The sequence below is a fragment of the Schistocerca gregaria genome, chromosome 9 (assembly GCF_023897955.1).
Source record: "Schistocerca gregaria isolate iqSchGreg1 chromosome 9, iqSchGreg1.2, whole genome shotgun sequence".
Lineage (NCBI taxonomy): Eukaryota > Metazoa > Arthropoda > Insecta > Orthoptera > Acrididae > Schistocerca > Schistocerca gregaria.
The window spans coordinates 200,621,450-200,637,969 of record NC_064928.1 but is presented as its reverse complement, the minus strand read 5'-3'; positions in this window follow the sequence as shown (position 1 = coordinate 200,637,969).

Sequence of the window (16,520 nt, the reverse complement as noted above, 5' to 3'; positions counted from 1 at the left end):
CATCTTATAACCTCTGTCCTTCACACTATCAAGTCTGTTCAAATGATCTTTCAAATCATTCACTGTTTCTTACAGGATTACAACGTCATCGTCGAAGTACAATATTTATGAAACTTCCTGGCAGATTAAAACTGTGTGCCGGACCGAGACTCGAACTCGGGACCTTTGCCTATCGCGGACAAGTGCTCTACCAACTGAGCTACCCAAGCATGACTCACGCCCCGTCCTCACAGCTTTACTTCTGCCAGTACCTCGCCTCCTACCTTTCAAACTTTACAGAAGCTCTCCTGCCAATCTTGCAGAACTAGCACTTCTGAAAGAAAGGATATTGCGGAGACATGGCTTAGCCACAGCCTGGGGGATGTTTCCCGAATGAGATTTTCATTCTGCAGCGGAGAGTGCGCTGACATGAAATGTTCTGGCAGATTAAAACTGTGTGCCGCACCGAGACTCGAACATGTCAGCGCACACTCCGCTGCAGAGTGAAAATCTCATTCTGGATACAATTTTTTTAAAATTAACTGTACTTTCCTTGCCAGAAATCTTATTAGTTTCCTTCAGAGCTAACTCACTGTACAGACTGAATAAAATGGGAGACAGGCTACAACACCGTCTCACTCCCTTCCCAGTTATTGCCTTATGCAATTAACTTGCTAAATTTCGATCCTGTTTACGAAAACGAACGAAAATGGTAGTGCCAAAATCGTAATAAAGTATTATGAAACATCTGAGACGTGGAAAAACCTGTATGCGTGTTACAGTTGTTTCAGAAAACTACGTTTACTATGCACCAGCGAGCTCGAAAAATATAGATTTCGTAAACAACATAAGTACTTTCCGATTTAAATCCACGTGTCCAATAGTAAATTCTAGAATGAACTAAAAGAACGACCAGGTACTTCCAGGAAGCTGCAGTGCGAAACACAAGTTTCCGTTGCCGTCTATCTGTCACATTCAAACTATCCTCGTTGTCTCCGACAATGTTCCGATTGGCCGGAGCCTAGACTTCTATTAGCAAACGCGGCACCTCGTATTCCTTAAAGGACAACACAAACAATTAGAGAATTTGTAAGGTGTCAGGCAAAACCAACACCTTCTATGAAAATCCTGACATGATAAGCAAATCCAGTAGTATGTCACATAGCCCCGAATAAATCGTGACATTAATTTAACCAAACTATTACGAGTAACGAGTGACCAAATAGAATACCACAGACTAACACAAGAATGCCTAAATGCATGTCATACCTTCCCACCATGAGACAGACGCAGTTCCGAGGGGAGAAATGAGAACAGAAGCTGATAGCAGAACTGTGTTAAGCTAGAAGGCCCTACGATAAGGGACAGACACCCACGTCGCCAGCTAACCGCTAGGACCACCCCCCAAGCCCATGTTAAAAGACAGAGCCCTCCAGAAAAACAGTATAGATCTTACGATAACACAAAAAGGGCCACTACCACCCGCAAGTTTCAGCATGAGACTTTTTCACGTCTCTGTTACGTTAGGACCACCCGCCAGCCCATGTTAAAAGATAGAGCCCTCCAGAAGAACAGTATAGATCTTACGATAACGCTAAAAGGACCACACCAGCTGCAGGTTTTAGCGTGAGACTTTTTCGCGTCTCTGTTACTTTGCAAACTTTAAAAACATTGCCCCACCACGAAAAGTATAACGTCTCTCATTGGATAGACAGAATTTTTGTAGGCGGACTTTAAGGTTAACATTGAGACCGTGATTGGTCAGATGAAAACACAGCCAGATAGTTTTTTTTAAACCAACTTCGGTAAATTGTAGTAAGGAGAAGTTAAGAGAGAGTTAGTTCCGAGACTGCGAGCTGGATGGCTGCTGCGCCGGCCGCCGCCCCCCTGACGAACACCGACAAGGTAATGAAAGCGCGCGATGCCGCATAACAGCGCATAAAGCTTCACTCAGAAATGCAGAAGTCTCATCTGTTACACCTCCTTTTTGCGTAATACTAGTGTCGATCGTCAATTAAAGCTCATGGTGTTCACATTTGCCACTTGAAGTAAGAATCTGAAACGCGATGATTTTTCTGTTTATAGTTATTGAGAAGTCACATCAGCCACTGTAATTTACGACAACTTAGATAAGTTATTAAAGATAATTGAGGGTCACTGTAGACCTAGATTATAGATGTGATATGGCATAGGTCATCCTTTGATCCATTGTAGAACTTGGAAACCCATTCAGGGAATATTCGTTCACATTTTTGTTGAACGCAGTTGGTTTTTACCATCCTGTATTAAAACATTTCCTTTTATCAATAGTGCAATTTATAAACGATGTTTTGTGAGTAGAATAAAATTTCCAATGGTAAACTTAACTTCTTTTTCGACGTTATTTTACCAGCTAACTAAAAATAGGAAAGCCTTGAACCCCTTCCTCTAAATTTAGTTAGTATTAAGATTCTTTTACAGGGAGTGCAGTGGAGCTGACGCTGAAATCATTACGTATTTGATTATATCATCGCTAGTCTCACTGAACTCTTCTGAAATCTACATGTCATGTGTGGTCTGGCGTCTCCTTACGAGCAACAGGTCCCAGGTTCAAGCTTGTCAGTTCCCTAAAAAACACGCTCAGAGACACGATATAGAACAAACAGACACCACCATGAATGTTTAGAAAATGGCGACCCTGCCACGATGGTAAAATACCATGATTGAAGGTCGACCACATGCCTAACTAGGTCAGAAAAATACCTGCTGAAAAATTTTCGTTGTAAATTTTTTTTTCTAACGATATACATAGTCGAAAACAGTAGCTGCAGCGATAGATAGTAAAAGTATTCAAGAAAAATTGAGAAGTCTAGCAGAAACAATAGCATAATTAAGTTATGAATTGTAATATTGTTAGAATTAAGTTTCTCCCCAGTGCAAGCGCACAGGTGGCGGCTACATCGTTGACAAGTTGGTTCTGACCCAACAAGTAAGTGAATGGATTGTAGAGTCTTGGTAGTGTCAAGTCGTGTGAACAAAAAGTTTATGAAATGCGTGAGATCGTATGAGCGCATGTTGACGCGAAGTAGGGCGCGTGAATTGCTTTTAAAACAGAAAATAAGGGATTTGGAAAGATTCTGGAAACATCCCTCAGGCTGTGGCCAAGCCATGTCTCCACAATATCCTTTCTTTCAGGAGTGCTAGTTCTGCAAGGTTCGCAGGAGAGCTTCTGTAAAGTTTGGAACGTAGGAGACGAGGTACTGGCAAAAGTAAAGCTGTGAGAGCGGTGCGTGAGTCGTGCTTGGGTAGCTCAGCTGGCAGAGCACTTGCCCGCGAAAGGCGAAAGACCCGAGTTCGAGTCTTGGTCCGGCACACAGTTTTAAGCTGCCAGGAAGTTTCATATCAGCGCACACTCCGCTGCAGAGTGAAAATCTTATTAATGTGTATTCTGGTTTACTGGTGCTTATTTCTAGCGTCTGAATTGCTTTTCTGGTTTGTGCAGAGCTCCATCAGGATGGTCGCACGACGTGGGGTATCCAGCAGTCCCAAGGACCGCGCATCTCCTCCAGACCGCAACAATAATGTCAACAATCACAGCAGGAACAACCCCACCGGTAAGAAGCCCACCCGGCACAGAAGTTCGCCCAACCTGCGAGTCGGCTGTACGGCCTGCAGCAGCGGCAGTGGAGGCGCCGGGGGTGGAGGAGCACTGCCACCCCCAGAGCCGTACAAGATGGCCTTCAAGGCGGGGTCGCCGGAGTCCTCCTCTGGCGGTGGCGGCAGCAGCGCCGGCAGCGGTGGAGACAAGAAGACGTCCGTATACAAAGTACCTCGGCCCCGTGCACCCTTTGCCAAGCGCTGCTACAGCATTGACACGCTGGCCCCACCCTTCTCACTGTGGCCTGGACAGCAAGGAGGCTACCCCGAACACTGGAGGCTGGCCTCCGTCTATCAGCATGCCTTCAAGCCCATTGAGATGCGTCGGAAACCACTTCTCGCCTCAGTATACCAGTAGGGACCATTCAATGGTCACTACACCAACTGGGACCACACCTCATGAGCCTTCCTCTATTTCATCTTGGAACCTGCCTCAAATATTGGAGTCTGCCCTTCATTTACAAATACTACTGCATCCCAGTGTGTAATCAGGAACACTCGAACAAGTACTTAATCAATTGGCCATATTACAGAGGCCTTTGTGTACCTATCACATCAGCAAGGTTACTTCAAGTACTGGAGATATTAGACACATGTCAATGTATCAGTAGGGACCCTCCAATGGTGACTTCGCCAGTTGGTATCATGTAACAAGGGTCTTTCTCTGCTTGTCATTTCAGAGACGCTATTCTGAGAATTTGAGGCTTACCTCAATCTATCATGATGCCTTCAAGCCTACTGAAATGTGCTGGATTCGTCTTCTCTCTTCAGTGTTCCAGTAGGGTTTCAGTGGCCAACTACATCAACTAAGACAACATCACAAGGTCTCGAATGAAATTTTCACTCTACAGGGGGGTGTGCGCTGATATGAAACTTCCTGGCAGACTAAAACTGTGTGCCGGACCGAGACTCCTACTCGGGACCTTCGCCTTTCGCGGGCAAGTGCTCTACCAACTGAGATACCCAAGCACGACTCACTCCCCGTCCTCACAGCTCTAATTCCGCCAGTACCTCGTCTCCTACCTTCCTACCCTAGGCTGTTGCTAAGCCACGTCCCCACAATATCCTTTCTCCCGTGAGTGTTGGTTCTGCAAGGTTTCGCAGGAGAGCTTCTGTGAAGGTTGGAGACGAGGTACTGGCGAAATTAGAGCCGTGAGGACGGGGAGTGAGTCGTGTTTGGATAGCTCAGTTGGTATAGCACTTTCCTGTGAAAGACAAAGGTCCTGAGTTCGAGTCTCGGTCCGGCACACAGTTTTAATCTGCCAGGAAGTTTCACCACAAGGTCTGTCTCTACCTGTCACATCACACAGGTTGTCCCAGAGTCTGTCCATCTATTAGCATACCTCTGCCTCTCACCCAAATGTATCAGGAGAAATGCTCAAATGGCCACTATATCAACTGGACAACACCACAGGACCCTTTACCTAACTGACAGAGCCATCTATCAACATGCCTTGCCATTTTCATGCTTTATCATTCTATCTTCTTATCACACCCTATCCCTTCCTATAATCTGTTATTACCATGCCTTATTATCATTCCATCAAGTAAAACCAACGATATTCCTTCCACATTGTGATCTGTTTCACTGTCCTCTTGAGTGAGTCCTTCACAAATGAGGACTGCACTAGAAGAGCGCTGGTGAAGGACACGCATACACAACTGCTTAGGTACCATGATGTCTCCTGAAATGCTTTCAGGCTCACAACTGTTGTCAGTTCACCAACAGAGGCTTTAGCGGTGGGGCTAGGATCGATGACAATCCACTAGCAATGTGACTGATGGTTGGTCCATCATCTATATGCTTCATTCTGCATCAGAGGGCTGTTATGAAACTTTCAAACGTATTAATCCAGCATTCTGAGGCAAGTCTATTGCCTCCTGTAGACATGCTTTTATCAGCTGAGCTCTCCAGGTAGTATACACAACTACGTACACACAACTAGCACCTGCTTCCGAACTTGTAGGTGAAAAGTGCAATGGGGATCTTGTGGCTGGATAGCTCATTTTGTCAATTCTTGTCATTTAGTTACATACGACATTACATTTTTTTTAAATATTTACAGTGTGCTGCAATTTTTGCGTCAAGCATGGACCATATGCATGCCTCTTTGGATTTCGTAACAAGTTGCTAACATTGTCATCTCTCTGTAAACATTTACATATGAAGGCATCATCAGAAGCATAGGTAATGCCTGGCTTACCAGCAGGTAGTGTGTCCCCAAAATAATTGAGTCCATGCAGGTTGTGCTGTAGGGGAGGGGACAATGGTGCAATGGTGTATGTGTGTGTGTGTGTGGGTGGGGGGGGGGGGGGGGGGGAGAAGTCACTGTGTGGTAGGTGATGTGCAGTTTACTAGCTGCAGGTTTCACACATCTCACAAACTCTAACAAACAATTAGTGTGTCTGCCAAGGATGGTATTAATAGTTTATATCCATCTATACTCTGAAGACCACTGTGAGGTGTATGGTGGAGCGTTGGGTACGTCCCATTTTACCAGTTATTACAGTTTCTTCTTGTTCCATTAATGCTCGGAGCATGCGAAGAATGATAGTTCGAAAGCATCTGTGTATGCAATAATTATTCTAATCTTATCATCATGACCCCTGTGTGAGCGATAAGTAGGGGGTTGTAGTTTTTCTCACTATTTTGGAAATTTGTGGTAAGGTCTTATGGGACCAAACTGCTGAGGTCAACGGTCTCTTAGCTTACACACTACTTAATCTAACTTAAACTAACTTACGCTAAGGACATCACACACTCCCATGCCCAAGGAAGGACTCTAACTTCCGACAGGGGGAGCCGCGCGAAACCGTGACAAGGCGCCTAAGACCGCTCGGCTAACCCTGTAAGGCAGGTACTGGAAGTGAATTGTAAGGGGTCAAATAATTGCCTTGAAAAATGCAGTACATTTTTCAAGATAATCTTCAATTTTACTTTCTGATACGAAGATTAAGAGTACGCTAAGGGCAAAGTCGGATTTTTCTCCAACAGGGTACCATTTACTTATCTTCAAGGCACAAAATATATCCTTTTTGCTGCATAACCATACATGCACACGTGTTTTTTTGTCTGCTTGTACTACAATTAGATATAGTCCTTTTGAAAGAGGCGCTTTTACTGCTTCCACTGACCCATCTGAACAGTTGAGTCTGGAGATAATTATGAATATATATTTCAGTGACACAAACGATTTTGTACAGTAATTTCCCATATTATTCAAAATGTTTGCTTCGTATATCTAAACATTCGGCTGGCATCTGACTGTTTTCTTATGACTCTCTCCATGTGACAAATGCTATACAATATGAATTTCAAGAGTATTTAAATATGTAGGTACGATAGGAACAAAAGTAAAAACTAGGGTACCTCAAGCATAACGTCTGTGGCGAAAATCATGACGAAAAGCCTCCTTAAAATGAGGTATTTCCTCTGAGTAATGGAACCAGGAACTTTTACATTTCATGCTGAAGTTAAGTATTAGTATTCTGACAACCTGTTAATCAAAACTATCTAAATGTTAAATTTTCTTCTTCTCCTTCTGCACATTTTTTAGAGTAGAGAAGCCTTAGGAAGCATGCGGTTTGAGTCCCATTCGGAGCACACATTTTCAACTGTCCCTGCCTGTCAGCAGTTTAGGGTCTTGATTTAATTATCATTTCATTCTAGAGAGCTGCACGGTCACATGTCCGAAAGAACAGATACCATCTTCATATGTATAGCTACATCCCCCCCCCCCCCCCTGCTTCAATCTGTCTTGTGCCACTCTCTCTAACACACTATTTAATGGGCTTTTCGCTCCCTCATCTACCTCTTTCGACATAAATATTTGGCGTTTGACATAATCTCTCGTGTCTGACTATGAAACACTTTTCCTCCATCTATGGTACACGAAGACTGCAATATAATGCTGTGACAACAGAGACAGAAAAGATAAGTTAATAACACTCAAAGTACGCAGGTTGGCATGAAACTGACTGAGATGGCCACCACACTTCAGAACTAAGAAATTCACTCACCCAGCGTTCAAGGCGAGGATGCGTTTCTGCACAGGGTCCACATTATTTTGCATGAACGGTAGGGCCACTGTTGTTCTCAATATATACACAAAAGAAGTCTCACACCTTTTTTTCAATCTATTGAAACTGGGTTCTCGGCAAATGATAGTACACGGAGAGGCACATAATTTTCTTGCATGGACAATGCTCCCAACATTTGTGTAGAATACGATATTAAAGGGAGTATGTTTTTTTATTGGAATATTTAATGCCATTCGAAAATGCCTGATAAAATGAGAAGCCTTATGTAATACTTGTTAATGTTAATAGTTAAATGTTTCACAAAAATACCTGAGAAATGTGCTAAAATAGAAAGGCAAGACAGCCAGAATTGCTATTGTTGTTTAAAAAACGTTAAGTGGAGCTTTCGTGATAGGTTCCATCATTATATACAGCAGGAGGATAGGGCTTCGCTATCAAAGTAAAACGCTTTTCCTCACAATGCTCAATGATGCTCCTTTATAGGTATTTACAAAAACTATTCCAAAACTGTTCTCATTTTTAAGTGAATGGGTTCTGTGGAATCAAGTAAACAGTCAGAAGCCTTGGTACAATGACGGAGCCTAGCCTGCAAACCCTGTGAGTGTGACATGTCATTGCCATTATAACTTATTAGCAATTACAGTGAAACATAGTTTCCCATCATGCCAATAGAGAGAGCTAGCTGCAGTTTCTATATTAACTTACTGGTAGTGAAAGGTATGGACTGAATTTCTTCATAGTACTCTCCAGAGCAGTTACAGAAAACACCATAACACTTGTACAATATGTTATTATTATCAGGTCAAGCAGACACTAAGTACCTACAAACAATAAAATTGTGGACACAGGTCACGTATGAAAAATGTTCATACATTTACATTTTTACTTATATAAGATCCTCTCTAATGAATTATGTAACTCAAGCAAATCAACATGTATTTCACTGACAACTGGGAATATAATGTGTGGAGTAGGTGTATATATCTGTCCAATTATGATCAAAGTGGCCATTTACCTACCAGATAACACTGTGATACGGGAACTGTTGATAAATATGCCCACAGGCACATAGAGAGCATAGTTACACACTTTTGTGCGTTATGACAACTGCACATAAATAAAAAAGGCTGATGTAAAGCAAATGTAGTTACATATATCTGAAATGGAGAAAAACTAAAAATAAAACTGGATGAGAATTTAAAGGAGCACTGTTGCATTTGCATTTGCATTTGGAATGTTTTAAATTTTTATCAAATTTCTCTTTTTAATTTTTACAGTTTAATTATATGTTAATGTTATTTCTTTTTATTAAGTTTCCATGTGTTAAGAAATTTTTGTTACGAGAACAGATTTAAGAAATACTCTAATTTTCTATGTTATGAATAACAATTTACTGTTTTATTTAAGAACCGTTGTGCACACAGAAAATAGTTGTTACATGTTATCTTTATTTTCTAGGTATGAATATTTCGTATCAGTGTTGATTTTATTGTTATTGTCACTGTTTGTTGATTTTTATCGATTCAAGTAATATATAGGTTTTAGAGAACTATGTTTTCCTAGCGCTGTTGTCTTGTTTTCTATTTCATAGAAGTGTGCAGATTATACTCAGCAGTTATTAATAATATGTGGACATAACTTACTACTTTTGTTAACCTATACGCAAAAAATGTAATATTTAGGATTTGCCCCTCCACAGGGCATGAACGATTTAGATGTGAGACTTTTTAATGAAATAAGACAGTGAAAAATGAAGCACTAACCAGTATATTTCAGGTTTGTTGACTTTTTATTACCATTATCAGTGAACGACTTTTAGATTACTATCACTCACAATATTGTAGTCCTTAACATTTTGTCTAAGCTGGGGCTTAATGCAATGCTATCATCCCAGGGTATGCCATATTAAAAGCACTAAAATCAATAAATTTCTTGTTTTGTGCCGATCTTTAATCTGTTGATTTTATCTAGATTTTAGACTTTTGCTATAGTATGTTACTCTAATGTAATAATTGCTGCGTTTGATTGCTATATTTACAATTGTGCAGTTTGCTCATGTTTAGCCATTGCACGAATAAGAGGGTACCTGAGCAGATATTGCTGTTTTTGTGTGATTTCGTTAAGTTTTGCTGCCATTTGTATTTCTCTTTTTGCATTATTTTGTTTGCAAGAAAATCAATTTAAAAATGTTATAACTTTACTTTCTTTAAAACAACATTTCTGTTGTTAATGATGTTGTGTTAATTATAAATGCATGTAAGTCACAAACTTTTGATCCAAAGATACTCATAAAAATCTCTGTATTTTTATACTATCATATTTTAAAAAATATTAAATTTGACAAATAACCTACAAAATACAAACAGTGTGTTTCAAAGATTGGCATTTTTCATATATCTGACTTCTTAAATAAATAATTTTTTATCTATGATTTTTTTGTAATTATTTCACTTCTATATTACTAGCTATTATGAAGATATCATTCGTCTGAGAAAATATGAATGTGTGTATATACCTGCAGTACTTTATGTTAACTGTGTAGTGTTTCCAAAGTGATAACACAATATAAACAAAACAAACTACATCCACATCTAATAGAAATACACATTATACATGGTTAGCAGATACAGTACATATTATGAACTCACCCAAAGCATAAATAGCCATGGCACAAAACAAATATGAACTAAGTAATTGTTTATATTTTTGACCTCATTCTGAATATATACAACTAGCTATTTTCATTAATTCAAATGTACTTCACAGAAATAGCCAGCAAGTAATAATCACAACATGAACATTTCGAGTCTGGTAAACATCGCATCGGGACACCTAGCTTCTAAGTAAAGCTGTCACCAACACAAATGTTGGTTTCACCATTAGACAGATTAGACATTTTGTTCCACATCTACATATACGTGATTACTCTGTTATTCACAATAAAATGCCATGGAAAGTGTTCAGTGGTCCACCTTCAAGCTGTCTCTCTACTGTTCCACTCTCTAACAGCGAGCAGAAAAAACGAGCAATTAAATTTTTCTGTGCAAGCACTGATTTCTCTTATTTTATCGTGCTGATCATTTCTGCCAATGTAGGTGGGTGCCAATAGAATGTTTTCGCAATCGGAGGAGAAAACTGTTGATTGAAATTTCATGAGAAGATCCTGTCGCAACGAAAAACGCCTTTGTTTTAATGATTGCCACTCCAATACACGTTTCATGTCTGTGGCACTATCTCTCCTATTTAGTGATACACAAAACGAGCTGTCCTCCTTCGCACTCTTTCGATGTCATTTGCCATTCCCACGTGCTGCGGATCCCACACTGCACAGCAATACTTCAGAACTGGGTGGACAAGCATGGTGTAAGCTGTCTCTTTAGTAGACATGTTGCACCTTCAGAAGTGTTCTGCCAATGAATCACAGTCTTTGGTTTGCTCTACCCACAACATTATCTATGTGATCGTTCCAATTTAGGTTATTTGTAATTGCAATCCCTAAGTATTTAGTTGAACTTCTGTGAATAATGACGAGATTCTCAAGGACATAAAAACCTATCATAAAACAAGAATGTGTAATGCATGGTATCGTATAATAACTGCTACAAGTCGCAATACACGACAATTTTATTTTACACACAACGAGTTTCAGGCCTATGACCTCCTTTAGATAGTTTACATTCAATTACATGTTTCCATACACAGTGTTTGTACAAAAACAAAATAATGTGATGATAACTAAATAGACATAACTGAAACTCGAAGTGGCTAAGTGACATGTGTTGAAATATATTCAACACAGAAAGATTGTTACAGTTGTTTCCATTGTGTCTATTTAGTCGTCATCACATTATTTGTTTGTCATTTAAACAGTGATCTCAAACATGGAGTACAGAAACATGTAACTAAATGTAAACCCCCTGGATTTTTTGTTTGTTTGGGGTTTAAGGGCGCTCAACTACTGAGGTCATTAGCGCCCAGTCACAATTGTAAGAGCACATAGAATCTAGTAAAACTCAAGGGGTGGGGGTGGGGGGGGGGACACCAGAAAGTTCTTACAAAGATGCAGATAAAATAAGTGGAAGAGTTATATGTCTTTGGACAAGCCAGTCAAAGTAATAAAACGAAGAACACGAGCAGCTGCTCGAGCGTCATCAGCTAAAATATCCTGTAAAGTAGATGGCAGAGACAGGACAACACGAGATTGACTAAAACGGGGACACGACAATAAAACATGGTGCACTGTCAATGCATGACCACAAGGGCACTGCGGGACTGGGTCACTGGAGAGCAGGTATCGGTGGCTAAACCGGCAATGCCCAATCCGCAACCTGGTCAGAAGGACCTCTTCCCGCCGAAATGGTCGGGAGGAGGTTGTCCAAGCAGTTGGGAACGGTTTTACGGCCCGGAGCTTGTAAACCTCCTGGAGATGGGCACAAGCCGAAACCAGTGTTGTGTTAAATAAATTCATCTTCCATTGTGACTGACACTGGTTATTATTCTACACCCTATAACAGAACACTGACAATCTTCGGCTGCATTCATTATGGATAAAATTCACTTACACACAATACACATTTTAAAAAAGCTATATCAATGTTCCTTCCATATATTTAAGTCAAATGATCCTCTTGGGTTTGGGGTTTGTATTAAGTCAAAAAATCTTTGACAAATTTTGATTTCAAAGGTAGAAACAAGAATGTCAGAAACAAAGAAGTCTATACACACTGAAGTGCATATGGTAACTGTAGGTGAGACAGACGGCTTGCCAGTGCCGCATCGCGCAGTTTATGTCGAGGGAAGGAGTCCACTGCCACAAACCTGACAGTTACACCAGTCTATAATAACAGTCGTGACACTCTCTGCTGTAAAAGTTTTTACCCTTTGATAGCTCAGGCGGCGAGAAAGAAGAACTTAAGATGCGTCGTAAGCATAATGTTTGTTTTGCTTCGCTTTCCTAAGTGGTTTACGAAATATATGAATTATTTTCTTGCCTACAAGACTTTTTGTAATATCAGAAGACATACATGTTTCCAAAAATGTTTCCAAAATAAACGCAAGTAGGGATAAAAATCATGAAACCAGTGGCAAGTTACAATACATTCGTAAAAAAGCACTTGTGACGGTGGACAGTTGATATCGACGGAATATAAACACATAGATTCACACATAAGAAGCACAGACTTTTATCTCTACATTCAAAAGTATTCGACGCCACATTTGTCGTTCTGTAGGCCTCCTGTGTTTTAGTCATTGTCGCCTGTTGCCACAAGTACGACCTTCATCTATATACTATTCTAAGAGGAACAAGCAACTGCCAAATAGTGAGAGAAACATACTGTGAGTGTAAATCCGAAGTGGTAAGTTCTTACGGGATCAAACTGCTGAGGTCATCGGTGAATCCCAAGTTCTCAAACCAATAAAACTGTCAGAAGTGCCGTCATATGTTAAATTTGCCATTAGAGACTTTTCATCAATGACACATACACTAGTTTATCAGTATCGGAGAAATCCTGTACCTTCTGCTTTAAACGGTGGAACATATTGTCACTTGTCCCACATTTTATTTGTATACCTTTCACATACCTCTGTCATGTATACACTGATGGAAACATAAAACATTTTGTCAAAACATGTATGCCTGAGTGCTGTAATATAATAAATTAAGAGCAAACAGTTTATTTTTGTCTTTCCATCTTGCAGATGGCATGCTAATCTGTCTTATTCAACAAGTCAAGAGCATCTCTTTCTTTTTAATATCGGATTCCTATAGTATTCAAAATTTGTTTATCCATCTTCACTTGATTCTTCTGATACAGTTTCCTTTGCTGTCTATACTTAAAATGATACAGTTTTCCATGAAGTACAGCGATCTGCACATTCTGATAATCCACATGCTTTTTCTAGACACGAATAATTGCACTTAATTTTACCACTTCATCGACGAAGCAGGTCTGTGTTGGCGATCCAAATGAATCTGGCCCTGATATATGGAGAGTTGAACTGACTGCTTGAGTGCCATAGGAATGTTTTACAGCTTTAGACGGATTGGCGACCCTTTGAGGCATTTTTCTCTTCAGCATCAGCTTATCTGGAATCTCAAACAATGCATTTAACTGCATTCCACAAGCGTTTATTATTGTCTGCATTCATGAACTGGTTTTGTTCGACGTGTAGCGGACAAAACTTAACATTATTATATAGGTAAACAGGGTCTTTTTTTCGTAAGATGCTCTCATCTGCTGTTCACTATCCATTTTGTGCTCCTAGAATGAAATATTAGTCATCAATAAACATACAGTTTGCAAGCGAATCCTGACGATACTGTTTAGTAATGCAGTACCGGCCATTAAAATTGCTACTCCAAGAAGAATTGCAGATGATAAACGGGTATTCATTGGACAAATATATTATACTGGAACTGACATGTGATTACATTTTCACGCAGTTTGGGTACATAGATCCTGAGAAATCAGTACCCAGAACAACCACCTCTGGCCGTAATAACGGCCTTGATACGCCTGGGCATTGAGTCAAACCGATATTGGATGGTGTGTACAGGTACAGCTGCCCATGCAGCTTCAATGCGATACCACAGTTCATCAAAAGTAGTGACTGGCGTATTGTGACGAGCCAGTTGCTCGACCACCAATGGCCAGACGTTTTCAATTGCTGAGAGATCTGGAGAATGTACTTACCAGGGCAGCAGTCGTACATTTTCTGTATCCAGAAAGGCCCGTACAGGACATGCAACATGCGGTCGTGCATTATCCTGCTGAAATGTAGGGTTTCGAAGGGATCGAATGAAGGGTAGAGCAATGAGGTGTAAAACACCTGAAATGTAAGGACCACTGTTCAGAGTGCCGTCAATGCGAACAAGAGGTGACAGAGACGTGAAACCAATGGCACCCCATACCATCACGCCGGGTGATACGCCAGTATGGCGATGACGAATACGCGCTTCCAATGTGCGTTCACCGCGATGTCGCCAAACACGGATGCGACCATCATGATGCTGTTAACAGAACCTGGATTCATCCTAAAAAATGACGTTTTGACATATGTGCACCCAGGTTCGTCGTCGAGTACACCATCGCAGGCTCTCCTGTCTGTGATGCACCGTCAAGGGTAACCGCAGCCATGGTCTCCGAGCTGATAGTCCATGCTGCTACAAACGTCGTCGAAGTGCCAGTGCAGATGGTTGTCGTCTTGCAAACGTCCCCATCTGTTGACTCGGGGATCGAGACATGGCTGCACGATCCGTTACAACCAAGCGGATAAGATGCCTGTCATCTCGACTGCTAGTGATACGAGGCCGTTGGGATCCAGCACGGAGTTCCGTATTGCTCTCCTGAACCCACCGATTCCATATCGTGCTAACAGTCATTGGACCTCGACCAAAGCGAGCAGCAATGTCACGAAACGATAAACCGTAATCGCAGTAGGTTACAATCCAGTCTTTATCAAAGTCGGAAACGTGATGGTACACATTTCTCCTCCTTACACGAGGCATCACAACAATGTTTCACCAGGCAACGCCCGTCGACTGCTCTTTGTGTATGAGAAATCGGTTGGAAACTTTCCTCGTGTCAGCACGTTGTAGGTGTCGCCACCGGCCCCGGCACCAACCTTGTGTGAATGCTCTGAAAAGTTAATCACTTGCATATCAGAGCATCTTCTTCTTGTCGGTTAAATTTCGCGTCTGTACCACGTCATCTTCGTGGTGTAGCAATTTTAATGGCCAGTAGTGTATGTTATATCTTTCTCAGAGTCCTTAGAAAACCCAAAAAAAGACAGATGTGGTATCATCTTCTTCTTCTTGTTGCTGCAATTTATTGCGCTACGCTACGTTTCCATTTGTAAAAACCATCGTACAAACCAAAATAAACAACTGCTATTCGTTTTCGCTTCACGATCGAGCCGAACTCAACAGTTTAACTTACTGGCCGCTTGGCGCGCTCTTACTGGCCGCTTGGCGCGCTGCTGGCGCAGGAGGTAACAAAACCGAGGCGAAGTGTCGCGACTGTTGTGTTAGACTGTGGTTACACTGAGCGTGTTGTATTGTCGGCTGATTGTTAGATGCTCCAGTAGACAATGGTCTTGCGTACCCGCCCACTTGCAACTCCCCAGCATGAGTCCAGACCAGCACTCTCCACATCATACAGTGAGGAATACAAACCGACGACTCTCTCCTTTCGCACGAGCGTGTGCCCTGCGGCAATCGATACTCGCTAGATGGCTGATCAGGGCATACTGGTGCAGCTCTATCATGTCAGATTCCGAGACCAGTGATACCGTACCTCACAAGCAGCTTTTAACTAAATGCGTGCTTATGGAATGTCGTCGCAGTTACGCTACTGGATTCGTGACTTCCTGTCAGAGAGGTCACAATTTGTAATAACTGACGGAAAGTCATCGAGTAAAACAGAAGTACTTTTTCGCGTCCCCCAAGGCAGTTTTATAGGCCCGCCGCTGTTCCTGAACTATATAGCCGATTTAGGAGATAATCTGAGCAGCCGTCTTAGGTTGTCTGCAGATAATGCTGTCGTTTACCGTCTAGTAAATTCATCAGAAGATCCAAACAAATTGCAAGACAATTTAGAAAAGATATCTGTACAGTGAAAAAATTGGCAATTGATCCTTAATTGTGAAATGTGAGAGGTCATCCACATGAGTGCTAAAAGGAATCCGTTAAATTTCAGTCACCCTATAAATCAGTCAAATTTAAATGCCATAAATCTGATTAATACCTAGTAATTACATTTATGAACAACTTAAATTGGAAAGAAGGTGAACCAAAGACCGTGATTTTTTATGAGAACACTTAGAAGATGCAACAGAGGCACTAAAGAGATTTCGAACGCTAC